Here is a 20,770-nt window from a genome sequence, read left to right as displayed (position 1 = left end):
AATGGCAGAGAGGGAGCCAGTTTATTTATGGGTGCTCTATGCCTTATGCATGACTTTACAGGAGATTTCTCTAAGGGCTTGCATGTTTGTGTGTGTGTGTGTGTGTGTGTGTGTGTGTGTGTGCGTGATGATGATGGCAGGTACGTCACTGGAGACAAACGCGTGTCAAACACCGTTACTGCTGAGAATGTATGCACAGTGGCAGAAGGACCCTCTACACGGGAGTCGAGAGCAAACTCTGCAGACAGGACGAGAATAGATTCAGAGTGTGACTCAGGAGGGAAGAGTTGTTAGTTTTTAGGTTTGAGGTTTGCCGTCAAACTGGTTAGAAGTATTGTCCTCAGAAAGGTGGCTATTGTGTGGTATTTAGTGGTGAATGTGTGCCTTACTTTATTATCTTTTGCTTTTTCCTACTGCTGTTTTTTTCTGTCGATCAACGAATAACAACAAATACACAAGCATCTAGTAAAATAAACACACTATTCTGTCAGTGTAAAACTGGAATCCGATGACAAATCCAATGTGGCCATGTTTTTTCTCTCTATATATCCCCATTGTGTCTACAAACAATGTCTGACCAGAGGAATAATGAGCAACACAATAGTTGTGGTTGATTTTTTTCATTAGAAGATGCGCTTAGGGACACAAAAGCTGGCGTGGAAACAGGTTGAACTGTGTCACATGTTTTCACAAACGTTAAATTATTTATATTGAAATGTACTGATGTTGCATAACTATAGGGACACTGCACATTATTATTGGCTGCAGGACGTTAAGCTGCATGAATAAATCACACAACTGCACACATTGTTTACAGCGACACATCCAGTGAGACTGTGCAAAACGCTGCTGCTTCGGTTCAGTGTGACCGCTCTCATGATGTTTCTATGTGTTTGTTCTGGTGGGTCCCTGGAGACTCTTCACAGTGGAAGCATCCTGCCGTGGAAAGCCTCGAGCAGCAACTTAACACAGCTGTACAACTGAAACACATCTGTTAACTATAATACAAGGGCGATGTCCAAATATACAAACAGGGACACCGGACTGAATCCAAACCACAAACATCCCGCAAGAAGCTACTGAGATCTGAACACAGAGATTTTACAAACCAATTTCTCTCTTGCCTCCATGAATGTTAAGTGTGTCTTTACAGTGCAGTCTTCTTTGGGGGTTGGGGGGTGGGCTTCTCAATCAGTTCTGTTGTCACACCTGAGGCACCATTTGACTCTGATCAGCTGTGATTAAGGAGGAAAAGAGAGGAACGACGGTTCACAAACATCTCACATGGAATCAGACTACATCTATGTAATTTAATAATGAGGTGCTGTTAGATCTAAATGCTTTAATTCAATATAACTTATGTCAAATATTAGTCATAAGCTGTTAATTAAAACTAATATTTTATATCTATGATGACATTTACTTAATAATAAAATAATACATTCTGAACAAAGTGGAAACGCATGAGAGGGAAGGAAGAAGAAGAACCGCCTCAGTTGTTTCCAGCCAACATGCATGTGTGCTTCTCGCTAACCATATGTTTGTTATTGTAACCATGACAATAAGGGTCCCCGAAATACAATGTAGTTATCAGCATCCACAGCTGTAATCTCTTCCTGAATGTCACATGGTAATACTGCTATCTATATCTAAGCAAACATCAATTATAACATCATACCCGTAACAGATTGTTGTCTAAGTTTTATTTAGAACGTTATGTCGTCCTGCCTTCTCTTCATGTTTTTTTTTTTTTTTTTTTTTTAATTCACTGAAAAAGTTGGAGATTGATTTAAAGGTCAGGTCAGGACTACGGTCCGTTTTTATTAATCTGTGTCTGATCTATAAAGCTTTAATAAATGATTTGTTGACATTAATAAGCCTATAATATAAAAATGGAAGCTCCATTCATGTTTTCAGGTTTGCTCTGTGTGAGAAAAGCATTTCAGTTGGATTTTATTATGTCTCAGTCCTCAGACAGACATGAATAGCTGTTTATCATCGGGACTGTTTGTCTGTCGGTCTCATTCCCACCACTGTGATGTAGTAGAAATGCCTTGAGGGAGTGTCTTCTATTTCCTTTACAAACGTTCACCGGGACTCAACGATGCACTGATTGAATTTCAGGTAAAAATTCAAAGTCACTCTGACCTCGTCTCGGTTTCATTATTGTGAACGTGATGGATGAAGAGGCTTAATTACACAAACCTCCACTTACACTGAAACATCAAAGGTTAAAGGTCAGAGGTCAGAGGTCAGAGGTCGTGATATATTATGTGTTAGGGCACACATGGATGTTAACTGCACATTGACTGGTGGTGGACAAAGACAGCTGCCATCCTGTAACTCTGGATTTTAGTTACAGGCTCTTATTTCTGCTGTGAATTTCAACAGTGTTTTTAATTTTGTCATGTCGTCTCAAAAGAAATTCTGGTAACACTTTCTATGAAGGTTGTATTTATAATGCCCTTTGAATGCACTCATAATATTTTATAAGGTGTCTATAAAGCATTATAATGCTCATTATTACCATCTATACATATTCACAAGTCCTTATAACCAACTTCATGATGCATTATGACAACTGGTTATGAATGATTATAATTTTAATCTGAATAGTGCATTATAAATATGTCAATATCTGCCTACTCACTTGTTAGTTTTATGATGCATCATAACTATTTTGCTTTGCTAAATGTGATAGTGTTGCATAATGAGTTTTGACTTCGCCCTATAGTGCTTTATATCTGTAGTTATAAGCATATGTAATAAAGTTATAATAATGTATACATCTCCCTACAGCACACTGTTATAAACAGCTATGCAATATCATAAGTGTTATTTGTCAGCGCTAAGTAAAGTGACAAGAATATGACACTATTATTAACAGATATAAGTTACTATGAGTAATTAAAAGGTGCAATAAACTAAGTCCTGAGTCTGGCATCTTTACCCCATATGCACAATGTTAATATCAAAGGTGTTATTTGTCAGCTTTAGGTAAATTAGTGCAAATGAGGTGTTGTGGATATAAGACTATTATAAACAAATATGAGGCACAATGAAATGAGAGCCTGGACAGTAAAGACAAAAGGAATGCATTTAGTTCACTTTATTTTCATTTAAACCAACACACATAATCAGAATGATTATCAACGCTCTGAGCACATTACACAAACACATGAAACACATGAAACAGGCCACAAAAGTGGCACGGCGTGGTCCTAGAGATGTGGCTCTTAAAAGTGCCTTTGGGTTGGTGAGGTGATTCAGGGTCATAGGTCAGGAGATGGTTTGACAGCAGCTACAAGAAGAACAGAGGCAAATCTTTAGTGCTCTAGTTGGGTTTGTTTTTAATGCAGGTTTGATTGAAAACACATAAGTAGATCACGTTTTTTTGTTTAAAGCAGGCTAATGAGACATTGTGTTACCGCATATCATGCAGGCAGCGCAGATTACCCGTAGGTGGCTTAAGCTAGCTACACGAAAGTTACCAGACACGGCTAGTTTTAACTCACAAGTTAGATCGTTTTCATATTCTTGCGTTTAATGATTGAAACCATTCGAAATCATTGCTTTAATATGTAAACGATGTGCTTCATGTAAGCAATGTAAGGCATTAGCTCACAAAACATTAGCAGGACAGAGAGACAACCTACCTGTCCAGGGGAGGACTCAGCGAAGAAAGGAAAGAAAAGCCGCTTTACGACTAGTACATACAGTCAATGCTTTACGACAGTGGGTGGAGCTGTGGACGGAGGTGGGTCATGGACTAAGGAATGACATTTCTACAATAATAATAATATAAATAAAAACGATATTAAAATAATATCTGACGGCATTCAATAAATGCGGACATTTCTAGCGATCCTATATAAGCGACCGATACAACAAATAACCATTAATTTTTTTCGAATCTCAAAGTGCCGAATCTTGCAGCAAATTGTCGTTACATTAAAAACCGAAATAAGATCATTACAAATCTAGTCTAAATGAAATAAAATCAAACCTCTTTATTGCGCAGTGTCACATTGACAGTCATCCTCATAGCACGAAATAACTTCCAATTGAAATACATCAGTTTGAAATTCGTTTCGAGCGGCATGAAAATTTGAGGAAAATCGGCAGGCACCAAACAATAGATTAATTTTCGTGACAGTTTCACATCCACTGTTAGACCGGGTTGGCATTTAACCGCTTCTTTATACAGGATCGCTAGAAATGTCCGCATTTATTGAATGCCGTCAGATGTTATTTTAATATCGTTTTTATTTATATTATTATTATTGTAGAAATGTCATTCTTTAGTCCATGGCCCCTGACCTCAAACCCCACCCACCTCCGTCCCCAGCTCCTCCCACTGTCGTAAAGCATTGACTGCGGGTTTTCCGCTCTTTCTCCGCTGAGTCCTCCCTTGGACAGGTAGGTTGTCTCTCTGTCCTGCTAATGTTTTGTGAGCTAATGCCTTACTTAGTTTACATGAAGCACATGGTTTACGTATTAAAGCAATGATTTCGAATGGTTTCAATCATTAAACGCAAGAATATGAAAACGATCTAACTTGTGAGTTAAAACTAGCCGTGTCTGGTAACTTTCGTGTAGCTAGCTTAAGTCACCTACGGGTAATCTGCGGTGTCTGCATGATATGCGGTAACACAATGTCTCATTAGGCTGCTTTAAACAAAAAAACGTGATCTACTTATGTGTTTTCAATCAAACCTGCATTAAAAACAAACCCAACTAGAGCACTAAAGATTTGCCTCTGTTCTTCTTTTAGCTGCTGTCAAAACATCTCCTGACCTATGACCCTGAATCACCTCACCAACCCAAAGGCACTTTTAAGAGCCACATCTCTAGGACCACGCCGTGCCACTTTTGTGGCCTGTTTCATGTGTTTCATGTGTTTGTGTAATGTGCTCAGAGCGTTGATAATCATTCTGATTATGTGTGTTGGTTTAAATGAAAATAAAGTGAAATAAATACATTCCTTTTGTCTTTACTGTCCAGGCTCTCATTTCATTGTGCCTCATATTTGTTTATAATAGTCTTATATCCACAACACCTCATTTGCACTAATTTACCTAAAGCTGACAAATAACACCTATGATGTTAACATTGTGCATATGGGGTAAAGATGCCAGACTCAGGACTTAGTTCATTGCACCTTTTAATTACTCATAGTAACTTATATCTGTTAATAATAGTGTCATATTCTTGTGACTTTACTTAGCGCTGACAAATAACACTTATGATATTGCATAGCTGTTTATAACAGTGTGCTGTAGGGAGATGTATACATTATTATAACTTTATTACATATACTTATAGCTACAGATATAAAGCACTATAGGTGAAGTCAAAACTCATTATGCATCACTATACACATTTAGCAAAGCAAAGTAGTTATGATGCATCATAAAACTAACAAGTGAGTAGGCTAGATATTGACATATTTATAATGCACTATTCAGATTAAAATTATAATCATTCATAACCAGTTGTCATAATGCATCATGAAGTTGGTTATAAGGACTTGTGAATATGTATAGATGTAATAATGACCATTATAATGCCTTATAGACACCTTATAAAACATTATGAGTGCATTCATAGGGCATTATAAATACAACCTTCATAGAAAGTGTTACCGAAATTCTGTTACATGGCCTCCTGTATGTACAGCCTAAGGGGGTGAAGACATGAGGAGTAAGCCAGAATGACATGTTGCAGGTTTCAAATGACTTCATGCCACTAATATTCAGCTAATAATCAGAGTCACAGTTCAAACAGAACAAATATGACCACAGACTGAAAGAGGTGGTTTTACCCACTGATAAACTGTTAAATAAGAAGATGTTAGATTATCATCACTTCTTCCTGGGTGCAGTAAACGAATAGTTACTGCACATGTTTGCTCCATGTGGGGTAAACATCAGGCACCATGACCAGTTTGTGGGAGCGAAAGAAGTATAAAAATAAAGCTTCAGATTCTGCTTCTGTTACATTTCTGGTACACAGCGCCGCAGCACAACTTTGGACTAAGTTTTGGGATATATAAACATCCATATCGTATCACATCATTTTTATTATTTATCATCCATGTGAACAGCCAAGTTCATTTCAATCAGGTTCAAGTTGGTTTCCTTACTGGTCAGCTGTGGTCCCATTGGGAGAGGGTCTGAGGTTCTGGTCATTCAGTTAAACTTCAGTGGTTACTACTGCATGTACGTATTTCATTCAAATGTATTCATGCATCTCTGGATGGCTGTGCCGTGCTCTGAGTGACAGGGTGACACTGGAGTGTTCAGGAAGCTGTCAGGACAGGGTGACAGCATGTTTTGTCTGTGTGTCCTCATGACACATCCTGAACTCAGAAAACAACTCCACAGCACGCTAACGCTTTACAGGGAACCTTCAATCTAAACACAGTTTTTCCTCTTTTTTTTTTTTAAGGTATTTTTTTTATATCTTTATCTAAGGAGGAGAGAGGGAATGACATGCAGCAAGGAGCACAGGGTGGAATCATTCCTGTACCACAGCAGTCAGTCCTCGGTTTATGTGCTGGATCTTATTAAACTATTAGTAATATCAGTCTCTGCCATCAAAGTGACACTCACAATCAAACTGAATGACTGGACTGATTCAAAACGCTAAAAAGGTTGTTAACGCTGTATACCCATCTCTCAAATTATGAAGCAGCATTTAGCAGCCACTCTTGTGTATTTAGACACATTTCACATGACTTAGCGGCTGCTAGCGTTGACACTAGACTTTCTCTCACAGTTTCCTCTGCAAACGCAAGGACTGTTAATTAAAACATTGCACACTCACGTCAACACTACTGCATCTGGGGTCTGTCATCCACAGCTGACTTATCAGATGATGTTCTGACTGCGTGTGTTGCTTTTAGTGTTTTAATAGGGTTTTCACAACATGTGGAGAATCACAGCAGAGGTAGTAATGACGCTTTTAGAGGCTGACGAGGAGCTGCAGCTAAAAGCTACTGACGCGCTCAGCGACGGCGGAGGTACAGGCGTCAGTTCAGCTGGAAAATTCCTTGATAGAGATTGTACTTGTACCGAGTCTCTGTAGGCACCGCATTGAGCAGAGGATGGGTTTGATAATGGACTCGTGACATTTATAAGAAAATAATAATCTAAAAAATTAAAGGGACCGAACTTACAGTATATATTAGTGTGACAATTGTTCGCTTCATCAAAAACACTGGGTTTTTATTTTTCCAGAAAGTGACAAAGAACAGACAGAGGAAATGGCAAATTTTTCACGAACGGTGGAAACTCCAATTATGTCAAGATTTAAAGAAAACGTGAAACAAAAAAGCAACCTATGAGTCAGCTGAGAGAGAGAGTCATGGAAGCTACAAGATATGAAAGACAAGTATGAAACCAAATTTGATGTTTAATTGTTGCATGATAAGTTTGCACTATATGTTACTTTGTTACTTTAGAAATCAGTAATTCAAGTTTCAACAGAGAGGCAATAATAAGATCCCTCAAAAAAGGCTCTTGAACAGAACACCACCATCACCACCATGGGAAAATAAAAGACAATTCTCCTTTTCTGTGAAACCTCTAAATACATCATTAGAATAACTGCGCAGAACACATCAGTTGCGCCATAATGTGTTTGATGGTTTGTAGGATGTGAGTCAAAACAGTGTTTTCATGCAGCTTCTTTTTGTTTGACTTCATTTATGCTTCTGGTTCTCAGCTTGAAAAAGCGGCCCCCGTAGTCGCTGTGGTGAGGGCAAACTGTTGTGTTTTGAAAATCAGTTGGTTCCTGACCTCATAATGACGAAAGAGCCAAAGAACATTTCACAACCTGCAATTATTTGAAGCTGTTTTCCACGTTATCAACACTTGCCGCTTTCTGCTGCAGACAGATGGCTTTATGAGAGATGGAGAGATGGAGATGGAGAGAGGTGGAAAATAAATGAAAAAACCTTCTGTTAAGACTGATGGGACAGTTTTGCAGTGTATATAAGCATACTAATTTTTTTATATCTTACTTGAACGCTGCCTTGTTTGTAATATGTCTTTCTATCCTATTTTTTTTTCTATTTTTCATATTCTTATTTTTATTCTTTCATAGTATGTCTATGCAGAGTGTGTGCACTGTCTGTGAGATCTTATCTTATCTTATCTTATCTTATCTTATCTTATCTTATCTTATCTTATCTTATCTTATCTTATCTTATCTTATCTTATCTTTAAATAAAAAGGCCACTGTGCTTTGCTTTTTCTAACTTGACTGTTAAATATAAGACAGTGATTGTTTATATGTTTTTTCTGTATTTTGTCTGGCATATGTAAAATGTAATGAATAATGAATGAAGAATAAATTCTCTTTTTAAATTCTCTCCATTTCACCGTCTCTGGTCACAAGCAGGAAAATGACGGGATACCAGAGGCACCAAATCTCACAGCAGCAGCCCTGTTCCTTTCTCAGAACAGGAATGCATAGGCATGTCTGAATGTGAGACTACACATAAATAAACCAGGCCCTCTGAGCTTCAAGATTATCCTCCACTGTCAATCACGGGGAATGACAATCTGAAAAGCTTCCCTTGTTGTAGTGATGTAGTGCCACAGTCTCTCTGTGTCTTGTGCCTTCAGCTGATGATGAAGGCTAACCGAATGGACACTGTAGTGGTGGACAAACTGACTGAATGATGGCAACATCAGGAAATGAGAAGCTCGGGAAATACCAAGGGCTGAAAAAAGAGCTAGAAAACATATGGAAGGTAAAGGCAGTGGTGGTTGTAACACATGGGGCAGCGACCCCCAAACTTGCAAAGTGTGTCTAGCAGTTTCCAGGAACAACTACAGAGATCTCTGTCCGAAGAGTGCAGTGCTAGGTACAGTGTTAGGAATAGCAAAGATACCGCAGTGGGTCTCCAAGCTCCCTCAAAGCCTCTGGTGCTTGAAGAAGAAAGCAAAGACCACCCACAAGGGTCTTATATACTGTATATGGTGTTATATATGGGGCCTGTAGCCTAGTTTGGACCCACTTCTTCGACTGTACACAGTGTTGTGTGAACCAATGAGAACCTACTTAAATGATACAATTTAACACCAACAACAATAATAGCTAAGTACAAATCTCCTTACTGTACAAAGAGGAACAGTATCAACAGTATATCAGTCGTCAAAATGTAAACATTTCCAGCAGCTGTCTATGTCTAATTCTGTCTTTATACATGTTGCTCAGTTACTATTGCTTAACTATAAAATACTTAAAATGAATTGCATTTCACGACATAGTAGTTCTCACAAAATATTTGCACAATAAACTATCAAGCCCCCTGTATTAGTGCGAACTTTCAGACACAGAGACCTGCGTCTCCTTCAGTTTAAACATTTACCGGTTATTAGATCAATCAGTCATTAAAAGGACCTTGATCTAATCTTTGGTTGGCAAATTTATTCTCTGCGCGGTGACACTTGTGTTACTAGAACACTTACCTGACCACACAGTATCTCCTCATCTCTGCAGGCATCAACATAAAGATTCATTAGACTAACTAGAGCAGTTATCCAAATGAATGCCGTGAGCCACTGGCTCAAGGGACTGAACATACAGGAAAGCCCCGATTGCTTTGCACTTGTACCAACCTCCTGCCATTCACATGACAACTCAAGGGGAAAGGCTTTACTGTTAATAAATTAATAGATTACTGCTGGCTAAATGACCCTTTCGAGAAAAGGCCACCGCTGGATTATTTCACCAGAGTGAAAATATACTCACTGCGGAGGAGATTATCCACAGTCATTCAGTGAAAACCCACAAATCTGTCCATTTCTGATTACACCGGCTGAACAGAGATGATTTCTCACCTCTGTGATATGTGTGAAGTGGACTGAGTGAACCGAGGAGGTGCAGTGAACACCCACCCCCAACCGCTGCAGGTCTCCTGTAGAGGATGGAATTAGTGCTCATGAAAAGCCCGGCTTGATTCTTCTTTTCATACTGCAGCCACAGGAGACTAGGTTGAAGATGTAATGAGACAAGTGTGGAATGGAGGAAAATGGATTTTAATTTTCTGGAAATCGGAAATCGGAAATCGGAAAAAGATGAGGGAGTACAGCAGCGCGCTGTAAAGGCTCCACGTATTAAGCTATAAACTGAAAAGGAAAGTAATGAGAGCGAGGCTGAAGGTCAGGGGGGAGATGATGCATAACAGTGAGAGCTCTCATCTCCTCCCGGATGGGGGGTGACGAGAGACAGAGCATGGATGAAGCAGACAGTATTGTGTTTGTGGGTTAATTTTGGGCGGAAAATAACAGGCAGAGCAATAGCTGTCAGGAAGGAGAACCGGGAAATGAAAATACTGCATTTGAACAAAACGTTAGACCACAGCTTGCAGAGGGAAAAAGTGTTGACGGTTGTTCTGAATGGCCTCGCTTGAAAGCAAAATGAAAACTTTTTGTTTAATGCACGATCTGGACAGGCTCTTAATGTCACAAATGGCAGAGAATGTATTTGATGAGAATGATTTAAATCCGAGGATAACAACACATATTTTTAGTCACCTTCTCTCCAAACTTAGACTTATTTCATCTATGGGTCAATTAGCTGTGATTGTTGGGTTGCTGATATGTAAAGTTTTAGAAATTGTTGTACCTTTGTACCATTAAATTGCAGGTGGACCATATATACATGTCCCATGTTCATTTCTATCAGTCAGCCACAACATTAAAACCACTGACAGGAGAAGTAAATAACATTAACCATCTTGTGACAATCCAGTGTTCTGCTGGGAAACTTTTGGACCTGACATTAATGTGGATGTTACTTAGACATGTAGCACCCACCCCATAACAATGACACTCCTTGATGGCAGCAGACATCGCCAGCAGGATGCAGCCTGACACAGACAAACTGATCAAGTATCTGTGGGATGATCCACAGAGGCCCCTCCCCTCAACCCATAGGACCCAAAGACCACCACTAACAACATCCTGTTACCAGACACCACAGGACACCCTCAGAAGACCCATGTCCGTTCTCTGATGAGTCAAAACTGGTTTGGAGGCACAATGGAGAACTACACAATATTAGGAATATTAGGAAGTTATCATAATGTTATGCCTGATTGGTGTAGAGCCAAACTAATGGTTTTGTGAGACTCTACAGTGAAATATGAAGTAATATGACCAGACTGACACTGATAAGATGTTGATGTTAGGCAGGATACTGTGATCATTGCAGTGGTCACCAAATCCATGTGTCTCTTAGCAGACCATCTCTACTGATAACGAGACGAAGGACTTTCAGATTTATGTATTTATTTATTTATTTTATCATATTTTCCAGCACTTTGGTCTGTTTTCACAGTTTGGGTCTGTTGCTAGTGACACAGGACTCTGCAATGTCAACTAAACAGTTAATTACTTTATTTTAAAGCACTCTTTAAAACATGGAGTTATAAAGGACATCACATAAAAAAAATATAATATCAAAGAGGTCAATAAAGATATAAGACAACTTAATGGACCAGCTAAGAAAACCTTATTTAAATAGAGGAGTCTATAAAGGCTGCTAAGTGTCAGCAGTCCTGATATTTTTAGGAAGCTGATTCCATCACAGCAAAAACACAATCCCCTTTAAAAGTTGTAGAAGGTCAAAATGAGGAGTGGGTGAATGGTTTAGTACCATGTAATGCTTTAGAAGTGGTCAGCGGGACTGTGAATGTTACAGTTAGGGTTAGTCTATCTTTTATTTTGTTCCATTGTTTGGATGAGTGATGAGCCAGTTTGACTACTTGCAGTACGTTTATTTCTGCTGTAGAGCTTTAACAGTTTTCAACGAGCTGCATTTTTTCCCTTCTATTTATGTATTATACACAGAGAGGCTGCAGTTTAGTCTGAACCAACAAATGAAAGCATGGACAAAAAGATAAAGTGGAAAAGTGATGGAGAGTGACAGATACAAACCTGTGCAAGAGGCAATACAATGGAAACAAGGAACTAAAAATAGTCTTCTTCTTCCATATGACCCCAAGTAGAAGAAAAGGTACATGTAGGACAAGGAGGTATAGAAAGAGATTATAGAAATGGTAGATGGTAACAAAGAACTGTCATTTTCTGCAGCAGGGAAGTGAGGCTGAGTGTGTGTGAGAGAGCACGAGAGTGGAAAATGGATTGAGAGAGCCTGATGTAAATGGCTCATAGGACAGGTTCATTTTCACAAGAGTGCTTCAGAAAGCAGCAGAGAAAGAGACAAAGAGAAAGAAAAGAACAGATGAGGCCAAAAAAAAAAAAACATTGCAGAATGGCAGAAATCATATCTGTGTTTGGGTTATTCGTTACCTCTGAGTGTGTTGTCCTTTGATAGTATTGATTTGAAAATTTTAATTCTTCCTCTTTTTTCTTCCCTATAAAAGACACACATTTTAGTTTTTTTCACAAAGCAGACAGAGACCCGGAGCGATGAAGAATACTACACTAAGCGACTTTGAATGTTCTCTCTCGTGATTGCCTGTGATTCTGAGCTCAATTTGCGATACAGAATACATGGCTGTGAATGGTGAACGTGATTAGCCCTGATTACTTCTGTAACCTAAAAATGGATGATACAGTGCTGTCAGTACAAACAGAAGGAAGGAAAATACCCCGTATTCTACCAGTCCTCTGCTACAAATCAGACTGATCACACAGAAAACCGTGGCCAGGAGCTATGGGGCCGATGCACTTGTATCCGGAAGGTGTTAGACTCCAGCTGTCATCTGTAAAGACTGAAGTCTTCGCCACAAGAAAAGTATAGCAGGGCTTGAAACCCCTCGAGACAAACACAAACAACAAAATCTGCTCCAGTGTTTTATTTAGCACTGTGTTGTCTTGAAAAGAGTGAATCTTTTTTGTGGAAAAACTCTCAATTAGCCGTGAGTGAAGCTGCAGTGAGGCACTTCTTCATGGTCGACTTCTTTAAGTCATTGATCTGTTTTACACTCACATGGAGGCTGAGACAAGTTGTCTCCCAGCTAAAAACTAATGTAGCTAATCAGTGGTCTAATCACACATTTAATTCCCTCATGTGATTACACCTACTCATCACTGGACCCAAGGAGGATGTAGAGATTCACCAGTGCTGCTGTGAAGAAAGGTAAATGCTCAGATCCTTTCTGTCTGAGGGACTGTGTTAAGTGGTTTGTCTCCAGAGCGATTGTGTATTTGAGCCATTTAATCGTCAAGAGTTCAAACTGACAGAATCACAGCCAGCAAGTCCAAGAGTTAGACTGTAGATTAGTTAAAAAAGACTTTCGAGTGTTTATCTCTGACATTCAGCAATGTGTAATCAACTTTATTTCTGGTTGTAGAAGCTGGGGACCATCATTTGGTTGATTTTCAGTTCAGAGATCAGGGCTACAGAGTGAGAGAACTCAACAAGCTGCTTTAAACATCTTTACAGTTACTACTGGAGATGCCACTATGAACACAGCAACAATGCGAACATGCGTTGGTGCAACGCTTGGTTCATAGTCCTGCAAGCAGTTTAAGTCTTAAGTAAAGGAAATGGACACTTGGACAAATGGAAACGGACATCACATAACACAGGGAATGAGGGAATAAATAGAGAGGGTGTTGGAGGCTGAGCAAGAGCTAAGTATACTGTCTGGTCATGAATAAAGACATTTTGAACCAGTGGGGATTCATGTGATTTGGTTGAGTACGTACTGAGAGGAAAATGTAATTATGTAAATACTTATTATTTGAGTTTAGTTTCATATGGGGCAGGATTTATGCAAATATTCAGTTTCATGTGATGTTGTTTCCTCTAAATAGACATTTCCAGCTCATCGCCTCTTGCTTCAGTCAGTTGATGGAAGGATAATGAGGAAAGAAAAACCTTGGGTAAGAGAATGTCAGATTGATGTGTTTTTCATTTTCTGCCAAATCCTCTTTGGGCCATAATGAGAGTCACCACCTAACTGTGAAAACAGTTTTACGGTTTCTGCAGGTCTGGGTCATTAAGGACAAAATGTCCACTTCCAAAACACTGCTATAAAACTGAACAGATTTATATTTATTCAGTACTTCACAAAACTACAAAAATTGTATCATTTTGAAGATTTTAGCCCTTAAACTGCAGTTTGATTACTGAATCAGACTGTCTCAGACTTTTTTTTTTCTTAATCAAAAATAAACACAATAAATTTTGCTCTCCAAAACTCCGCCCACAAAATCTTCTGGTCCAGTGCCTGCTCCCATCGAGTTCACGCCTGTTGTCTCATCCACACCATGCTGCTTGAAAGCGTTCTCTCCACTCGTGCTTGGAACTCTCCCTGCACAAGTTGGTGCTTCTCCCTGCCCTTGGTCTTCTTGTGCTGAGGTCTTGGGATGCTGCCCAGCCCTGCCCGGCCTGTTGAAACGGTTCCCACCAGCACAAGTTTCAGCTTGGTCAACTGTTTCCTGTTCTCTTCACTTCCAGACAGTTCTTACTTCAGTCACAGCTGAAGTTTTTTTCCCCAGCTCACTGCTGGTTGCTTGGAGTGCTACCTTGTCCCAGAGAGTACCATCAAAGACTTTCCCAGGCTCTTCACTGACTTCTCTGGAATCTGGACACCTCCCAGCAAGGAACAAAACTTGTCCGTTACCCTCCCCTTCTTTACAACCAGGGAGTGTAGCAGGCTTGAATTCCATCCGAGCCCAGTTAATGAGCCACTCAAGGCCTTGGAGGATCCATCTGCAGCCTGGTACTGATGTTGTGGTAACCGTCAGATCATCCATAAAAGCTGATGGGAGGCTGCCGTACACTGGTGCACTCTATCTCTGCTGACTAGACGAGCATGTACATGGCTAAGGCATAATAGAGAACAATAAAGTGCTGGAATGAAGAGATAAAATGGTAGCAAAGGAGGGAGGCACACAGCTGGAAGGAGCCAAGGAAAAGAATGGGAGAGGGAGAGTTATATAAACCCCAAGACAGGGAGGATGAGGTAGGAAGGGGTTTCTCTTTTCTTTCCAGGGTGCTGTCCCATGGGATGGGAGGACCAGAGTGGCTAGTGGCTCGGACCGGGCAGTCCACGACTTCTCCCCACCTGTTACCAATCATATTCATTGCATTGAAACTAATATGATGCTATGAAACTTCAGAAATTCATCCTTTGCTTGGAGGTTAGCCGAGGTCACTGAACAGACAAGGCCCATGCATACATGATTATATTTCTATTTTCCAATAAATAGTTGAACACATACAATACATACATACATACAATATTAGGGTTGCATTTATGAGAAAAATATTTTTGTATTTTGCCGTTTTTAAGCAGGCTTTTTTAAGGTCTGTGTGTCTGTGTGTATGTGCAGGCAGCCATATATGAACATGGGTCTCTTCTCTTACTGCACTTCACCGTCGGGAAAACAAAAACAGCGTTTTTTGACCTTTCACAAACTGGAGCTTGGTTGTCTGGTCATTTCATTCCTTTGACAACCAAAGAACACGATAAAGATGACCTGTAGCTCCCAGAGAGAAGCAGGAAAGTGAAACATCCTCAGAAGGATGTGAACTTAATGATAGAGTCAGATCATTGTGCCATATGCACTAACGCAGACAAAATGATGACCAGATGGAGGTTAAAGATTTGCTCAAATGGACAAAAATGTCCCTAATGATGCATGAGGGTGGTCATCGATAATACTGAGGATAGTAATACGCCCAGTAGTGTCAAAACTGCCGTATTCCCACAAGATGAAGAAGAAGAAGAAGAAGAAGAAGAAGGCAACTGGTGTTGGTTGATGTCTTGTGGCATAGTATGAAATAAATGGAATAAATTACATAGTTTTTCTTTCAAACATTTTCCTTGATCACATACCCGCATCTCAAAACACTGCCTGTCAAACTGATGTCTTTATAAAGGCTAACTTCATCTTCATTTTCTAGGAATTATTCGACTGCTTGACATGTCCTTGTCTTCTTGATTCACTAAGCACTGGGTCCGTCGCTGTTCAGTTAGTTAGGATTCGATGTGATTGTCTCCAACCCTTGACACCACCTCCCACTTTTCTTCCAGAGCCCTGGAGGGTTTCCATGCATCTAACACGGCAGCGGATAATTGGATTAGAGTGTGTAAATGAACCCTATATGAGGGAAGGCTCATTAAGCCAATTAAAAACCTTCACCCTCTCCACACCCCGCTCCGCCCTGGAAGCTTGTCTCTGCTGACAGCCTGGCTCGCTGCATGTTGTGTAATTATTCTTCTGTATTCCTGTGCTTTATCACCAGCAGTTGGCCGACACTGGGCAAGCAGAGAAAAAAAAGGGTTGTGAATTTGTTTGCTTGTTGATGCCTGTGAACATCCGTACACTCGCCCGGGCATTTGCTTGGCTACTTGTGCCCACAACAGAGGCATACACAGCGTGAGTACAAAAACAAACACATACATCACAATGAGATGCCCAGCGCACTCTGAACAAGGACAACTGATTAAAACATTAAACACACTCTCCACAGACACCTGCTGCCATAGAGACAGATTAAATGAAGTGTGCAGAGTCCATTCTGCAGACATGTGCAATACATTGTAGCCTTCAGTGGCCTAGCCCATTGACACATAGTTTTATTTTTATTTCTAGCCTTCTTTAAAGTAGACTTGATGGTTTAGTCGGAGGCAGCATTTAGGCAGAAGTATAATTGCATGAGCAGAGGATGCAGAGAGACAAGGCTCACAAACAAACTTACTGCTGTCTGTCTTTATGAATAAACAGCAGCTGCAGCAACGTCACCCAGTCCTGCTGCTTAGTGGTGTTTGGGGCAAAGCTAATATATTGCCTTTGGGCGCTGGTTGACATGGAAAGATCAGTGCTCCAGTTTTGTAACCTTGTGGATTAATTTATTGACTGTGAGTAATTACAAGCGCTCTGTTGTTTGCTCTGGACTGAAATCAGGAAGTCTCATTTTCACTAATGAAGCTGTTTTGATAAGATAACATAGGAACTGAGACAAAGAGGACAATAACAGCACTGTTGGGATTTTATTAGAGCATTTATGCATCATGTATCAGAAATAAACACAATTACGAGTTCACGACTTCCAGCTTTAAAGGACTAGTTCACTTACATATCTGATAGACCTCATAGAACCATACTGTCTCTACGTTTAAGGTCAGAGACTTTCCTTTTTGATAAAGCCTATAGTTAGTGGTGGCTTAACCATCCCTTAGTTATGCTGCTATAGGCCTAGGCTGCAGGGGGACGATGCACTGAGGACATGTCCTCTCCTCTTTCTTCTCTGGTAATATGTTATTATTTTCCATCTCTTATAATGTATTTTCTATTACCAACTGCTGTGTCTCACTATCTCCCTTTCCATCCCCTCCCCCTCCATCATCTTGTGAGGGTGTCTGGTCTGGAGTACTGAATATCTGACCTGTGGAGTTCTAAACTACATCTGCTGCCGTGGCCTCATCAACCAACCCAGTCTTCATGGTCTGGAGTGCTGTGTATCAGGCCTGAGGAGCTTCATAAACTGCATCTGCCCCAGTCATCACGGCCTCCTCCAGTTGTCCACTCCTACCTAGATGAACAATGCACCAACCTGCCCAAGATTCCTGTTATACTCACAATATCAGGCTCTGACTCGAAGCAGGACTCAGAATGCAGAGATATGGAATGACAAAAGGCTTTTATTGGATTCTCCGGAGATCCCACACTGAGAGACAAACAAATGGCTACAAAAAACCTAGACGCTAACTCTGACTACTGAGAACGAAAAACTCTCCAGAAGGAGGAAAAACTCAAATCAAAGAAACAAATCAAAAAAAAAAAAAAAAAAAAAAACACAAAAACACTCTGAATGGAGGAAAACCTCAGGACTAAGAATCTAAACTAAGGAAAGAGAGTCTACACCCATAGAAGTTGCCAAGTAAGCCAGTTAACTTGGCAACTTCTATGGGTGTAGACATGAAACAAGGCTCGGGTGCAGGTCGAGGACGATAACACTCTGGCACAAGACAAGGGGAACACAGACTACTTAAACACATGGAGGGAAATAAGGGACAGGTGGAAACACAGACTGAGACACATGAGGAAGGGCAAGTGACCTGAAACGAAAGGAGAATTACTTTTCAAAATAAAACAGAAAATGACAGGACAAAACAAACCCAAGACAAGACACCCTCACCACGGTGTGACACACAAACTGTCTCATAGATCATCAGCTATGGGTTATATTACTAGATCCTATGTGTTTCCTTCAGCTTGATGTATGTGTCTATGACAGAAGTTTGTTTATCTCGTTTCTCCTGTTCTTCTTTTCTCTCTATCTTTTCTGTTTCTACTCGGCTGGCCTTCGACAGATGGGTCCCTCCATATGAGCTGGGTTCTGCTCAAGGTTTCTTCCTGTTAAAGGGAGTTTTTCCTTGCCACCGTCGCCCTCAGGCTTGCTCTGGAGGTTGCACTCCCGTGTCTGTAGGGAGCTGGAGCTGGGAGTCTGGAAGCAGCAGGACACTGCTAGCTTAGCTTTGTCCAAAGTTTGCACGCAACAGTATCAGTAATCTCCTTTTAGAGGCAGATATTTGCATCCTGCCTCAGGTTTAACAGCCTTGTCTGTGTTTTCAGATTGTCCATCAATTGCATTGTCATATAGGCTGTAGCTCAGAAACACCTTGAGGGAATTTCTTCACTCACTGTCCCCTCACTAAGCAGTTGTTATGGCCATAACTCAGGAATTCATACACTAATTAGGACCAAATTTCTAAATGTAACAAATGTCCATTAGGAGTCCACACGCTTCACTTCCTCTCCCTGGAGGATAAACTTAGACAGGCTGCCTCCTGTTCTTCACGGTAGTCCATCACAAGCTCATTGATTTTGCCAGTGCTGAGCTTCAGGTGACTGTCACTGCGCCATTGGATGAAGGATTCTGTCAGTCCTCTGTAATGCTTCAAAAGAGGTCTCTTGGTAAAGATCGAATGTTTCTCACTCAAAACCATTTCTTGTATTGTGTCAAAAATGCAGCTTTATACTTTTATTGATTCCTCCAAAGTCTTTACTCCATAGACTGTGGATGCTGCCTGGAGGCAGACAAGAGACTGGCAGCAATCCTATGAAGTAATGATATACACGGAACAGGCATAACATAATGACCACCTTCCTAATATTGTGTTGTGTTGTGCCGATTTTCATGTGTTTTTTTTTTTTGTTGTTGTTCCTAAACTGTTTTTTTGTGAGTGCCTGTGACAGGCTGCATCCTGCTGGGGATGACTGTGGTCATTTTGCACCTGGATGAGAGTCTTTCTCACAATTATAAACATATCATTATAACCATCTTCACAATGTTTTATTATTTGAGGTATTTTGTGTTTTTGATCTGAATGAATGAATGAATGAATGACACACTTTAATTCACGTTGCTGAGAAAAAAAAAGAAAGATTTCTGACAATTACCTGCAGAAAAACATCAGTAATTTGTTCTAAGAAACAATGACGTTGCTCCAGAATAGATTTAAGTTACAGGAGGACAAAACAGCAGATAATTGAGTTTGTAATTATTGCTACAGTGCAGTGAATGCATGTATCCAAGGTGGAAATGACTGATAAGAAAAAACTGCATGGGAGACAATTCTGGTGCTTCTCTGGCAACAGATTGAAACAGATTTGGGAGCATGAGGCAGGTCTGAATCCCATCTAAGTCCACAACTGAGGTGTCTTGTATAACAACAAATATAACCTTTAGGGGAAGTGACAAAATCTGGACACAAGTCGGGAATAGTGCATGTCTCAGCTGGCCACATTTATTTGTTTAAACAGTCTCAGAGTAGAGATCACAGCTTGGATATGGATTAGCCTCATTGTTGTAGTTGTAGTTGTAGAGAAGGGCACAGGTATTATACCTGCTCCACTGTGGTGAGGGCTATGGCCTACCCTTAATTCAAAATATAAAATGTCATTCTGGTGACATTATCTTTGTCAGATAGCTATTTCAGTTAGTGATAAAATAGCTAAAAAAAAGAAACAGGCTCCAGAGAGTAAGTAAGAGAGTAGTAATATCTGTCTACGATTATGTCTGTGTGATTCAACCCATTTAATTAAGTGACATATAATTTCAGCCTAGTACATATTTGAATTAATATTTATGATTAATAATTATGACAAGCTCTAAACATCAATACTGTAATCATCACTTCTTACTCATTTCAAGGACTTTTTGCTTTCTGCTGCTGCTCAACAACACTTCACTCCTGGGATAGTCTGACATTTAGGGTTATTTTATTGCAATTCGCTATGAACATGAGATACAACAGCCTTTACAAAACTGAGAGTCATGGTTTATTTCCAAGACCATTGTGTTGGAGTACTGAACCTAATGACAGTTAAACAAAAGATAAACTATCAGTTAATATGTGTTTGTTTCTGTTTGTGTTGTTTTAATAAGGCTGGATTGTGTTGGCTGACCTTTCTACATCCTGCAGTTCACATTCAGTATGTATTACTCCAAATGGTTGCTGCATTAAATAAAACAGTTTCACAGTTAAGAGTGATATGTTATATATATATATAATTGGTATTCCCTCCGACATTGTGTGTAGGCACCTGCAAATGCCTGGTTGTCATGGAGACAAATCTGTCTGAGTGAGAGTTGCATCAACATAGACATTAAAGATATAATCATAACGTAAAGGGTATTATTTACCGTGACAGTAATGAAATGACCATGTTTACTGGGAGAAGCACTCCACTTTAACTAAACGTATAGAAGGTTCACTATCTAACACCAGATCAAATAGATTATTAAAATCTGATTTATTGTGGCT

This window comes from Mugil cephalus, chromosome 4 (assembly GCF_022458985.1).
Source record: "Mugil cephalus isolate CIBA_MC_2020 chromosome 4, CIBA_Mcephalus_1.1, whole genome shotgun sequence".
NCBI lineage: Eukaryota > Metazoa > Chordata > Actinopteri > Mugiliformes > Mugilidae > Mugil > Mugil cephalus.
Note: the sequence above shows the minus strand (reverse complement) of the source record.